Source organism: Schistocerca serialis, chromosome 3 (assembly GCF_023864345.2).
Source record: "Schistocerca serialis cubense isolate TAMUIC-IGC-003099 chromosome 3, iqSchSeri2.2, whole genome shotgun sequence".
Classification (NCBI taxonomy): Eukaryota; Metazoa; Arthropoda; class Insecta; order Orthoptera; family Acrididae; genus Schistocerca; species Schistocerca serialis.
The window spans coordinates 286,023,860-286,035,784 of NC_064640.1; the positions used below are offsets into that span (position 1 = coordinate 286,023,860).

The 11,925-nt window shown below is 38.5% G+C and overlaps 1 non-coding gene across 1 annotated transcript; it reads left to right on the forward strand.

Moving 5' to 3' along the window:
- The first annotated feature begins 297 nt into the window (after positions 1–297).
- Positions 298–372, forward strand: Trnas-cga (transfer RNA serine (anticodon CGA)). Its single transcript has one exon. It is a non-coding gene; the product is annotated as a tRNA-Ser (tRNA).
- Positions 373–11,925: the final 11,553 nt, after the last annotated feature.

Here is an 11,925-nt window from a genome sequence, read left to right on the forward strand (position 1 = left end):
TGGATAGCTCAGTTGGTAGAGCACTTGCCCGCGAAAGGCAAAGGTCCCAAGTTCGAGTCTCGGTCTGGCACACAGTTTTAATCTGCCAGGAAGTTTCATATCAGCGCACACTCCGCTGTAGAGTGAAAATTTCATTCTAGAAACATCCCCCAGGCTGTGGCTAAGCCATGTCTCCGCAATATCCTTTCTTTCAGGAGTGCTAGTTCTGCAAGGTTCACAGGAGAGCTTCTGTAAAGTTTGGAAGGTAGGAGATAAGGTACTGGCAGAAGTAAAGCTGTGAGGACGGGGCATGAGTTGTGCTTGGATAGCTCAGTTGGTAGAGCACTTGCCCACGAAAGGCAAAGGTCCCGAGTTCAAGTCTCGGTCCGGCACACAGTTTTAATCTGCCAGGAAGTTTCATATCAGCGCACACTCCACTGTAGAGTGAAAATTTCATTCTAGAAACATCCCACAGGCTGTGGCTAAGCCATGTCTCTGCAATATCCTTTCTTTCAGGAGTGGTAGTTCTGCAAGGTTCGCAGGAGAGCATCTGTAAAGTTTGGAAGGTAGGAGACGAGGTAATGGCAGAAGTAAAGCTGTGAGGACGGGGCGTGAGTCATGCTTGGATAGCTCAGTTGGTAGAGCACTTGCCCGCGAAAGGCAAAGGTCCTGAGTTCGAGACTCAGTCCGGCACACAGTTTTAATCTGCCAGGAAGTTTCATATCAGCACACACTCTGCTGTAGAGTGAAAATTTCATTCTAGAAATATGTCAGATATTCTGTAACAATTTAAATTTTCCCATGCACCTTGGATCATATTAAAAGTTGCTGTTAAGAATGATGTTATATACACTAAATAATTAATTCCTCCAAAAAATTAAAAAAACTGCTTTCTTATGTATTTAAATGTAGGCGGCACTGAGTGCCGCATGCGCCCGCTGACGCAACAATCTTAAGCACGCCTGCCGCAGGGTTAAACGAGGGTGTCGAGTTGGGTGAAGGTAAAGTGAGCCTGGTTGTGGGAGTAGGTGGCGTAGGTGTTTAAGTGGAAAACAGAGCGGGCAGCAGGGGAAATCTGCTGGAGTGAGTGGGGGCGCTGGAAGGGGTGGATGTTCTGCAGGACGATGGTGAGGAACCGGATGATGTCTTCTGCTGTAGGGGGAGGGCGGAGGGAATTGTTAGGGTGGATGGGTGGGTCGATGGGGCGAACGGGGACAGTGAGTTCTCGGTTGGTGGGAGGGGGCTTGGCTTTTCATTTGGAGGAATAGGTGGGGTGAGGTTCATTGCAGGTGTTGCAGGACAGGGGGGAGGCGAGGTTGGGACACTGTTTAAGGAAGTGGGAGGCTTTAAAATGGGGGCAGGTGGGTGGGTTCTTTCAGTTTTGGATGAGGTGGTCGTTGTACAGAAGACAGTGCTGGCAGCAGTAGGATTTAGGAGGGAAATGGGGCTTTACTCTAGCTCGCATGCTCTTATTTTTATAGCCGTGGTGCGGACAGCCGAAGGAGCAGCCAACAACATTCGCTGAAGGCCAATGAAGCACTCGATTTAATTGTGCACTCAGCACACAGGTAAGTATCTATAATAAAATTCTAATGTGGCTAGGTTAAATACGTTTGGTGAGAGAATTACTTTAATTGCACTGCAAGCAATAGATGAGCTCTGAACTTGCCCTTTGGAGAGATGCTACAGCTATAGTTTTATAGCTACCTTTTTGAAACTTCTCACATCTTTCTTATTATAGCGTATCTCCATTCTACCGAAATCTAAACATCCTAGCTTTATCTAATCACTTACTTAACCTATCTTGCTTCCGAACTTTTAGGACACAAAAAAGAAAATCATGAATTTCAACCAAAATATTACTTTGTGAGATCCAGCATGCTATTTCCATTAAATTACAATAAAAAAGGAATCTGAATATAAATTTTGAAGTTTCTAGCTCCTTCCTGTTGCGCCGATGATTTTTATGTAAAACGTCCAAATTTCGAAAACTGTTAAAGATACTAAACTAAAACTTAACACATTATCATTTTAACATCACTCCTAACATGCTATTAACTTTTCAGATTATTTACTTTATTTTTAAGGTATTGCACAACATTCATGACGTCATAGCTAGTTACAGTGGACTGGGCTGGCACACAGTGGAAAGCATATGAATTTTATAAAGTGTGAGTAGGCTGCTTCCCTACATCACCCTCTACTTAATTTTTTTTAATGTAAATGAAGAAAATTAATTACAAAAAAGGGAAGCAAGAGTACAGCTTAACTCCCTATGAAAATGGAAAAATTGAAATTTAAACATTTGGAAATATTAAAAGAAAACTTATTATGTTCTTCAAATATCTGGATTGCTGGCATGTTCACTGCCTCTTAACCCTTTGTTGCCTGATGGTACTTAAAAGTACCAGTAAGTTTTGACTCTCATTATTTTCTCGTGGTGCAGTTTCGTGATCTGAGAGCCCGTCGGTATGTAAGAGTAACTCTGCTTTACTGTTTCATAGATGTTATTGTGCAATACATAGACCTCTCTGGCGGTCAAAGCTTGAAATTGTTTTTTGCGCGCTGCTGTGAAAACAGAAGATTGTATGTGCTTGTTTCAATGGTGTTACCTGAGTTTGTGTGCAATTTATTGAAACTTCCGTTGAGTTTTCCATTGTACGTTCTTACCTTCTTTGTTTTTTTATAATAGTTTGAAGCATTACGTTACAAGTGAATGAGATAAAGTGGAAAATACAAGGCGGACTTATTAGTACCGTCAGGTTGTGCGAACACTTTATTGTAGCAACAATGCGTTACCTCTCACTAGTTGTTCTGTTCACTTTTTCTCACACAGAAACAATTAGAACAAACAGGAAGGGTTTTCCAGGGAATTTACCTAAAGAAAAATGTCTAAACCGTGGGGAATCAAATCACAGAGTGTCATCTTTAGACCTAACAGTATTTCAATGGAGGGAAAATAAAGTAGTGTATTTTGCGTCAAACTTCCATGGCACTGAACAGAGCGTAGTGACAAGAAAACAGAAAGATGGACCTAGTATGACTATACCACGACCAGTTATTGAATGTGATTACAGTAAACACATGGGTGGTGTGGATCATGCAGACAGATTACGTTCAACTTATGGTCTTCACAGGCGATCAAAGAAATGGTGGCACCGTCTCTTCTGGGGAGCAATAGAAATTGCTTTTGTCAATGCTTACGTCATTTTCAGTGATCTACATGGGGCACTGCCACTGCTGGAATTCAGGAGTGCTGTGGTACTAGGGCTAATGAATGAACAGCAAGTGCCAAATCTCAAAAAGAGAAACTCTGGTAAAGATGAAATAACTCCCCCAAAGAGAAGGAAGGATAACTTTTCTGTTCCGAAGAATGTACATCTTGGCAACCGAGAAAACCATTTTGCAGTGTTCAGTTGTAAAAGAGGACGATGCGAAATGTGTGCGAAAAATAAAATTCAGTCGAGACCTCATTCACAATGTAGTACATGTAAAGTGTATTTGTGCTCCAATGAGAAAAAGGACTGTTTCCTACAATTTCATGAGGTATCACTAACACGAAATATGTGATATGTATAGCTAAGTTACTATGTATTGTGAAGTTGCTCTAGAATAAATTTATGCGAAATTTTAAAAAAAAATTCAGAAATATCATATCATATTTCTGTTAATTAATTTTCTAATGTAAAAATATTTAATGTTTATGTGGAATAAAGTACTAGTTATAAAAATTGGATCATTTTTCTGCACATATTGTGATTCTGTCCACAGAGTCTGACGGTACTTCTGAGTTCCAGGAGAGAAAAAAGTTGTGAACAATAAGATAAAATTTTACAAAAAATCCTACCGTCATTTGAGGCCACAATAGCATAAATTCTGCAAAGAAAATGTTAAAAAGTAAATTTTTTCTTATGTCAGGAAACAAAGGGTTAAGCAAAATTTTAAAACTGATAAGAACATTTATAAAATACATAAATTGCAAGTCTTCAAAATTCATGGCACTAATGCCTTGCATATTAATTATTCATGGAACATGTATTAAACGGACGGCATGATACTGCCTAGAAATTCACTCAAAATTTTAAGTAGTTTTGAAAAGCAATAAAACAATTTGGCATACATATTGCCTCAAATACATAAACACATAAACATGTAAAATTATGAAAATGTCTGGCTCCAGTTTCACTTAATTAGGTGAAAATCTTAAACCTATTCAATTGTCTGTATATATTTTTACATACATGGGTACGAAGAAAATTACATGATTATTCTAGTGTACATAAATAAACAATGAAATGTTGGCAGTCTTTTCTATACCTGAAAGAGAATTTCACAAAACATAACATTTTCATTTTTACATACGTTGTTGTAGCCACTTTGGCTGGCGTTCTACATTTTAATTCACAAGGGTACAGGGAGGAAGTTGCTATGGTGAGCGTACTTCACATCCACTCTATACTGCAATGGGGAAAGGGGAGGGGTCACTGTGAGTTGTGTCCAAGCCACTTCACACTTTCACGCAGCTACCAGGCTGCCATTATCTGGTTTTTACTGTAGAAAAACAAAAAGAGTGCCTCAGATCCCATTCACTTAATAACTAAAGGAGGGTCACAATACAAATGGGGATATATACATTTTACCTCTCAACTCGTTACTGAAACAAAGTTAACAGAACGGTTTTCTATTTCAGTCTCATGGTTACTTTACTGTAAGTAAATCAGTAAACTAATGGCTCAATATGCCATTAATCACGTACTAAAGAACAATTTATGTCTGAGGCATACAGTCATGAAACCTTTAAATCTCAAATTATTATTTCTGGGCTGGAAAACTGAACCAATTCTCGGTACATTCCTGACATCTGTATTTATTTACAGGCTGACTCATCATCAACTATCTCATTTTCAGAGACGGTATGAGTATACTTAATTATTAGTTCTCATTTTTAGCTTCTCTGTACATTTGAGTAACTTGTGGTAATAGGAGCACAATTGCCAAGTGTTCAAAACACACTATGATTAGTCGATTACTAAATTAGCTTATTGGTCTTTCGCTGCTGTGTCAGTTCCACATTTCATTGAAGTTTAATTATGCTGAGCTATTAATAATGTTTCACGTCTGCATTTATGTTATTCAATTATGTTGCTAGTGTATGTACTTATGTAATACTCACTCTATTAACAATTTAAAGCACAGGATAGCATATTGATTTCATTTCTATGGTGTATTGCAGCTGATCAGTTTGCTCACGTGGCAGTCCATTTCCACTCGATCGGATGCTGAAACCACAGGTAGTCTCTCTCGACTACCACTAAAGTGCATTAAGTAATCGTGGATATGCGTTATGCTAAATTCCTTAAATCTATTGGACACCATGAGCTGCTTTGTCTCATCTAACATTAGGGTACCTACGGTCACATTCACGCCTCCAGCTCATGACCTTAATACGTGTAGGTGTGTCCATATATATATATATATATATATATATATATATATATATATATATATATATATATATATATATATATACTTGTTACTCACATACATTTACGTCTTCATTTCTTCATACCTCTCTATTGTTTACTTGTCACTATTAGGTTTGTCACATCCAGTAGTTTCTTCACTAATCGGTGGATAGAATAGTTAAAGAACTTATGGGAAGAACAAATCGAAATCTTGGGAATAGGAAAGATGAAGAATGAGTGAGACCTGAAACGGGGAAAGAAGATCTCACACAGCTGGGACTGCACAGCTGCCACACTGCATAGAGGTTACAGAACAACCTCCTCCCTACAGAATTCATTGGCTTATTACTGGCTTGATAGCCATATTGGAAAATTTTAGTATTGGAAAGAAGGGGTCGAAACTTCGGTGGATAGGAAAGGTGAATAATGAGTGACACCTGAAATGGGGAAAGAAGATCTCACACAGCTGGGACTGCACAGCTGCCACACTGTGTGGAGGCTACAGAACAACCTCCTCCCTACAGAATTCATTTACTACCTATGAATTTCTTTAGGTCGATCATGTTTCTGAAGCCTAATTCTTTTTTACTCTTTGGGTACTCCAGCCTATATGCATTTCCATGCGGTTTTCCTATAATCCTGAAAGGTCCTTGGTATACGAACATGAATTTCTTTGTTTCTGCTTCTCCTGTGTTCAAACTACCTTTACTAAGATTTTTCAAAACTTGTATAGGCAGCTCCCAAGTCTCATCATTAGTTACTATATGTTTGTCAATAAATGGTACTGTAATTACTCCAGTTATTGGCAAGACCATTTTTAACTGGCTTCTTTTAAAGTCAATAACATCTTGATACTTTGACAAGAAATATTTGCCAATTAGAACCTCAATACTGAGATTGTTTACTATTAGGCATGGATGATCAATTACATTACCGTTAATATTAAAGGGTAGCAAAGCTTCTTGCTTTACCATTTTTGACACCTTGCCAGTAGCACCAATTATTCTCAGTCCTGATACCCTCATTACTGTAAGCTTACCTTTACTAAGTAATGCATCAAAGAAAGACTGAGACAACACACTCATCTCACTGACACTGTCTAAGAGGGAACGTACATTGATACCTAATATATTTACTAGTATTATAGGGTGGCTTATTCTAGGTTGTACAGGTGGTTCCTCAAATTCATCCAGTGGTTCCTTTTGGATTTGTCTCCAGCTAAAGTGATCGACATCTGTTTTCATTACATTTAGGTCAAGGTGTGTAGGGGTTTTCTGAACCACATTTTTAGCTGCCTTTTCCAGTCGGTCTACTAATTTCAGATCAAAACACCGCACGACTTCATTATATTTAGTTTGGTAAACATGACCCAAATTATTGTGGTCGGAGCGACTCTGCACCTCCAAAGTGGGCATAACACTAGTTACAGCTAAAACCCTTTCATTATTATCATCAGTTTTCTTCTCAAGTGACAACTGGTCACAGCCACTGGGTTCATTGGCCCACAACAGGCTACCCTCTACATTTTCACTTACCTCCTGCCCTAAATCTATCAGCACAGTATCAACATCCTACACAGGCACTTTAGATAAGAGCACATCATTCTCATCGTAAATATAAGCATGAACTTCTTCTGCTTCTTCACCTGACAATTCAGTACTTTGTAGCTCTTTCCTAACATTACGTTGCTGCGCCTTCTCTTCCTCTTACCACTTAGAAAGCATCTCTAACATGGTATCAACTAAATACTATGAGTGGTTTAATATCATTGGATGCCACCGCCTCATCATCTGAATGCTCGGTTTGAGTATTTTGATCTGTCTTACCAATCGCTGTAATTACTGGCTTAGGATAAGTAACCGCCTGGTGAGCACCAGTGTCCTCATAGACGGGAACTAGTTTTCCTGCCTCTGCCAGCTATTCTTTCCTCTCTTGCCATTATTGTTAATGGGAACAGCATTGCTTTCAACATTGTTGTTTACCTGCACATTTCCACTATGAACAAAATTACTACCATCAGGTTGCCATTGTTCGTTATGGTTATTATTTCTCCATTACCTACCTTTATTAGGATGGCGAACACCTACTGTATGGATGTTTACATTGCCATTCTGCTCATTCTTAAAATTACTATTAGTGCTGTTACTGTTTCTATTATTACATGCCTGCACCTCATTGACAGCAACATGCTCTATCCGTTCCAAATATTCAATGAAACGGTCAAGATTGTCTCTAGGGGCGGATATGATTCTAGTTTGCCAATACCATGGCAATTTAGCTTCAAGACCTATTATTACGATTTCAGGTTTCAGCTTTTCATCAAATGTGACAGACATGAAATCCAAGATCTGACAAACTCTTTGATTGATTCCCTGCCTGCATTGAAGCGTTTCCCACTCCAAAATTCTCTCAACACCTCATTCTGCGTATGACTAGACCAGTATTCATTAATGAAAGCAGTCTTAAATTCCGCTAATGTGCTACACTTCAACAAGACATCAGCTGACCAACGCATTGCATCACCTGCCATATGACTTCTAATAAATGAAATTTTCTCGCGTTCAGACCAAACTGATGGAAACACATCTTCAAAATCATTCCAGAAATCTAGCAGATGGATATTTTTGTCTGGATCGAACCGTAAGAACTGCCAACACCCGATAAAAGCGGCGTTTGCAGCTACAACTTGTTGTACACTACCATTACCAGAAGCTACTGGAGCTACTTTACTCTCAATTTTAGCAATGTTAGCGCTAACAGTTTCTACTTTCATTTCAACATTACCTACTCTTTGCACAACACGAGTAGTATCAATCTTAAGTGCTTCTACCTCTGCTTGACATATGTTCACTTTTACATTAACATCTTTAAATCTATGCGAGCACAGTTCAGATTCCTCCTCTATCTTTTCTGTTAACTTTTGCTCCAGTTTTGCATCTTCCTTTTGGAAGTCTTTGTGAATTTCTGCAACTTCATACTTTACCATTTTGTGCAACTCAGATAATTGCTGAGCAACCTTTTCCTTAATGTCAACATGGTTGGAAACAATCTTATAATTTAAACTGTCCAGCTCTGCTTTGAGCTCAGCTTTTAAATCCTCTTTCAACTTATTGCAACCAGCCGTGAAGGTATTGTCCATTACCTCAAACTTTTTATAAAAATTAGTTTGGCTGGCCAAAATTCAGTTATTTAAATACTCTTTCAACTTATTGCAGTCAGCCTTGAAGGTATGGTCCATTATCTCAAACCGTTTATTCAGATTAGTTTGGCTGGCTGATATTGCCTGCAATATTACATTTAAATCAATTGCCCCAGTGTCTTTGGGTTGCTCATTAGCTGGTTTATCATCACACTCAGGTGATGTAAAACTAGACCCAATAGCAGCAGCATCAAAATATACTGAAACAACTGATTGATTTGTTATATTCAACTTCTCCTTTTTAAACATTACCTCCTCTGATGACTGTTTTATTTTTAAATCATCAGATAAACTATCATCCAGTAAATTAACACTCTCTGATTTCTGCTTTACTACAGGGGTTTCTGTCAATGAATCATTGCCTCATTTCACATTATTGTCAGGGGACAATGGTTCAGATTTCACTTTAACATCACTATTTTCAAGCAGATTTACATTTGAACTGTTGTCTGGATTTGCACTTTCTTCATCAGACATTGGTTCCGATTTAATTTTAACCTCAGATTCTTTTAGCGGCTCCATCACTGACAGTCTTTTAGCGAAGGTTATTAAAAAGTTGAACAGCTTTTCACTTAACTTAGTTCCTTCTGCACGACGTATGGCGATGCTGGGCGGCGTACCAGGATTACTGATGCGGTGCAGCATGTTGAACTGCAGATGGCACCTTGCAGCTGCTCTGTGTGTGTGTGTGTGTGTGTGTGTGTGTGTGTGTGTGTGTGTGTGTGTGTGTGTGTGTGTGTGTGTGTGTGTGCGCGCGCGCGGAAAGGGGGGGGGGGGGGGGGGCGCAACAGCAGGCGCGGCTCCGGCCGCAATGGACGACTGCAGTGAGGCGAGACTGCTGGCTTCTTGCGACCGGCGGCACAGCTAGATTCAGAGCCAGCTTCATCAATCCAGATGCATTGTAATCCAAGGCATCGTTAATCCTATTGCGTCATCAATGTGCACATGTAACACTGTTTATCACTGTTCTATTGTTCAGTTGTGTGTCGCATTTCACTTCCGAGTTTGAATAATTAAAATCACTTTCACTCTGTTTAGCAGTGTTTTTCCCGGCCATTTAGCACCATATGTGGGGTGGCGGGTGGTAAATATTGTATTATGTATATTATTTGTTTGCCGTTCTCAACACAGGCTCTCTAACTACAATGTTGGCAACCAGAAAGTGATTAGCAAAAATGTGATGCCTGCAATTAAACTTCACTGTGCCCACTCTGATGGAGAAAAGTTATTGATTATTGAAGTTCATTGCCCTGAGGACTTATGATGATATCTGGGATTCATAGAATATGCAGTTTACTATAACAATTTTCACTATATTCTGAAAACGATAAAGCGTAAAATTCCAGACAAATCATTATCCATATCAGCTATTGTACTATCAGAGCTGTTCAGAGTCTATTGCGTGGATCCTATTATTCCTAGATAATGAAACTGTTCAATAATTGACATCGATGTAAATGTTCAAAGTGAATTCTCACCAAAATTTGATGTTAATACTCATCAAACGCCACACTAGTAATGGTAGAAAGTCTGTCCTGCGGCAACTCGTGAAAATACGACATACGCAAACTGAGACTAAATCACTGGAGTCATTCCATAATTAACACTTTACCCCAATGTGAACTCACTGTTAAGTGCATATCGAGTTACGTAATATGGCATCCAAGGCTGTTCCTGGCAACTGCACGCTACAGCTATAGTTTTATAGCTACCTTTTTGAAACTCCTCACATCTTTGTTATTATAGCGTATCTCCATTCTACCTAAATCTAAACATCCTAGCTTTATCTAATTACTTACGTAACCTATCTTGTTTCCTAACTTTTAGCACACAAAAAAAGAAACCATGAATTTCAACTAAAATATTACTTTGTGAGATCCAGCATGCTGTTTCCATTAAATTACAATAAAAAAGGTTTCTGAATATAAATTTTGAAGTTTCTAGCTCCTTCATGTTGCGTCGATGATTTTTACGTAAAACGTCCAAATTTCGGAAACTGTTAAAGTTACTAAACTAAAACTTAACACATTATCATTTTAGCATCATTCCTGACATGCTATTAACTTTTCAAATTATTTACTTCATTTTTAAGGTAATGCACAACATTTTTGACGTCATATCTAGTTACAGCGGACTGGGCTGGCACACAATGGAAAGTATATGAATTTTATATGGCATGAGTAGGCTGCTTCCCTACAAGTGGTGCATCCTCTATGTCCTGTTAAATTTTTGCACACCCTTACGAAAACACCCTGTATAAAGACAAGTCATCATTTAACAATGTTACAAAACAAACTGGAACTGTACTTGACTGATTTACTTTAAATCTTTTCACAACTCTCAAACAAAGGCTCAGATGAACAGAGGCTACATGTTTTTTTTTTTTTTTAATATACAGAGTGTTTGGGGAGGAAACGTCAACAGCTTGATGCTCTTGAAAACAATGTTACAGAGACGTACAGTTATGTTACACATTTTTACATAATGTTTATTTACTTTGCATGTTGTAATGATTTATGTACTACATGTTTTTTTTTAATATACAGAGTGTTTGGGGAGGAAACGTCAACAGCTTGATGCTCTTGAAAACAATGTTACAGAGAAGTACAGTTATGTTACACATTTTTACATAATGTTTATTTACTTTGCATGTAGTACATAATTCATTACAACATGCATGTTACAGGTATTCAATTGAAAAGGACATACCACATCTTTTACAAACGGCTTGAACACTTATCGAACAGATGTTTCACAGTTCACAGAACAGGTTCAAATATTCCACCATGAACTTCAATACACTTTTGCACTCTAGTGATAACATGTTGTGTTGCTTGTTCAGTTGCCTGTGGTTGGCTCCTAATCAATTCAGCAGTGTCCATGATGTGACGAAGCAGTTCATCTCGGGTATTTACCTTCACTTTGTGCACCTCTGATTTCATCCAACTCCATAAACAGAAATCTAAAGGTGTAAGGTCAGGTGATCTTGGAGGCCAGTTAATAGCACTGCCATGGCCAATCCAGCGATTAAGGTAGGTGCAGTTGAGATGGTCCCTCACACGTAAGGTAACATGTCGAGGAGCACCATTACATTGAAAGTACATACCAGTTCACTTGGCTAAAGGAATGTCTTCCAATACTGCCACAAATGAATTTTCCAAAAAATGCAGGTACCTTTCTCCCATCAATCACTAATTGATAATAAATGGACCTATCAAAATGCTACCAATCATGCCCCACCAAACATTTATGGCAAAACGAACTTGGAAATTGCTATCCACT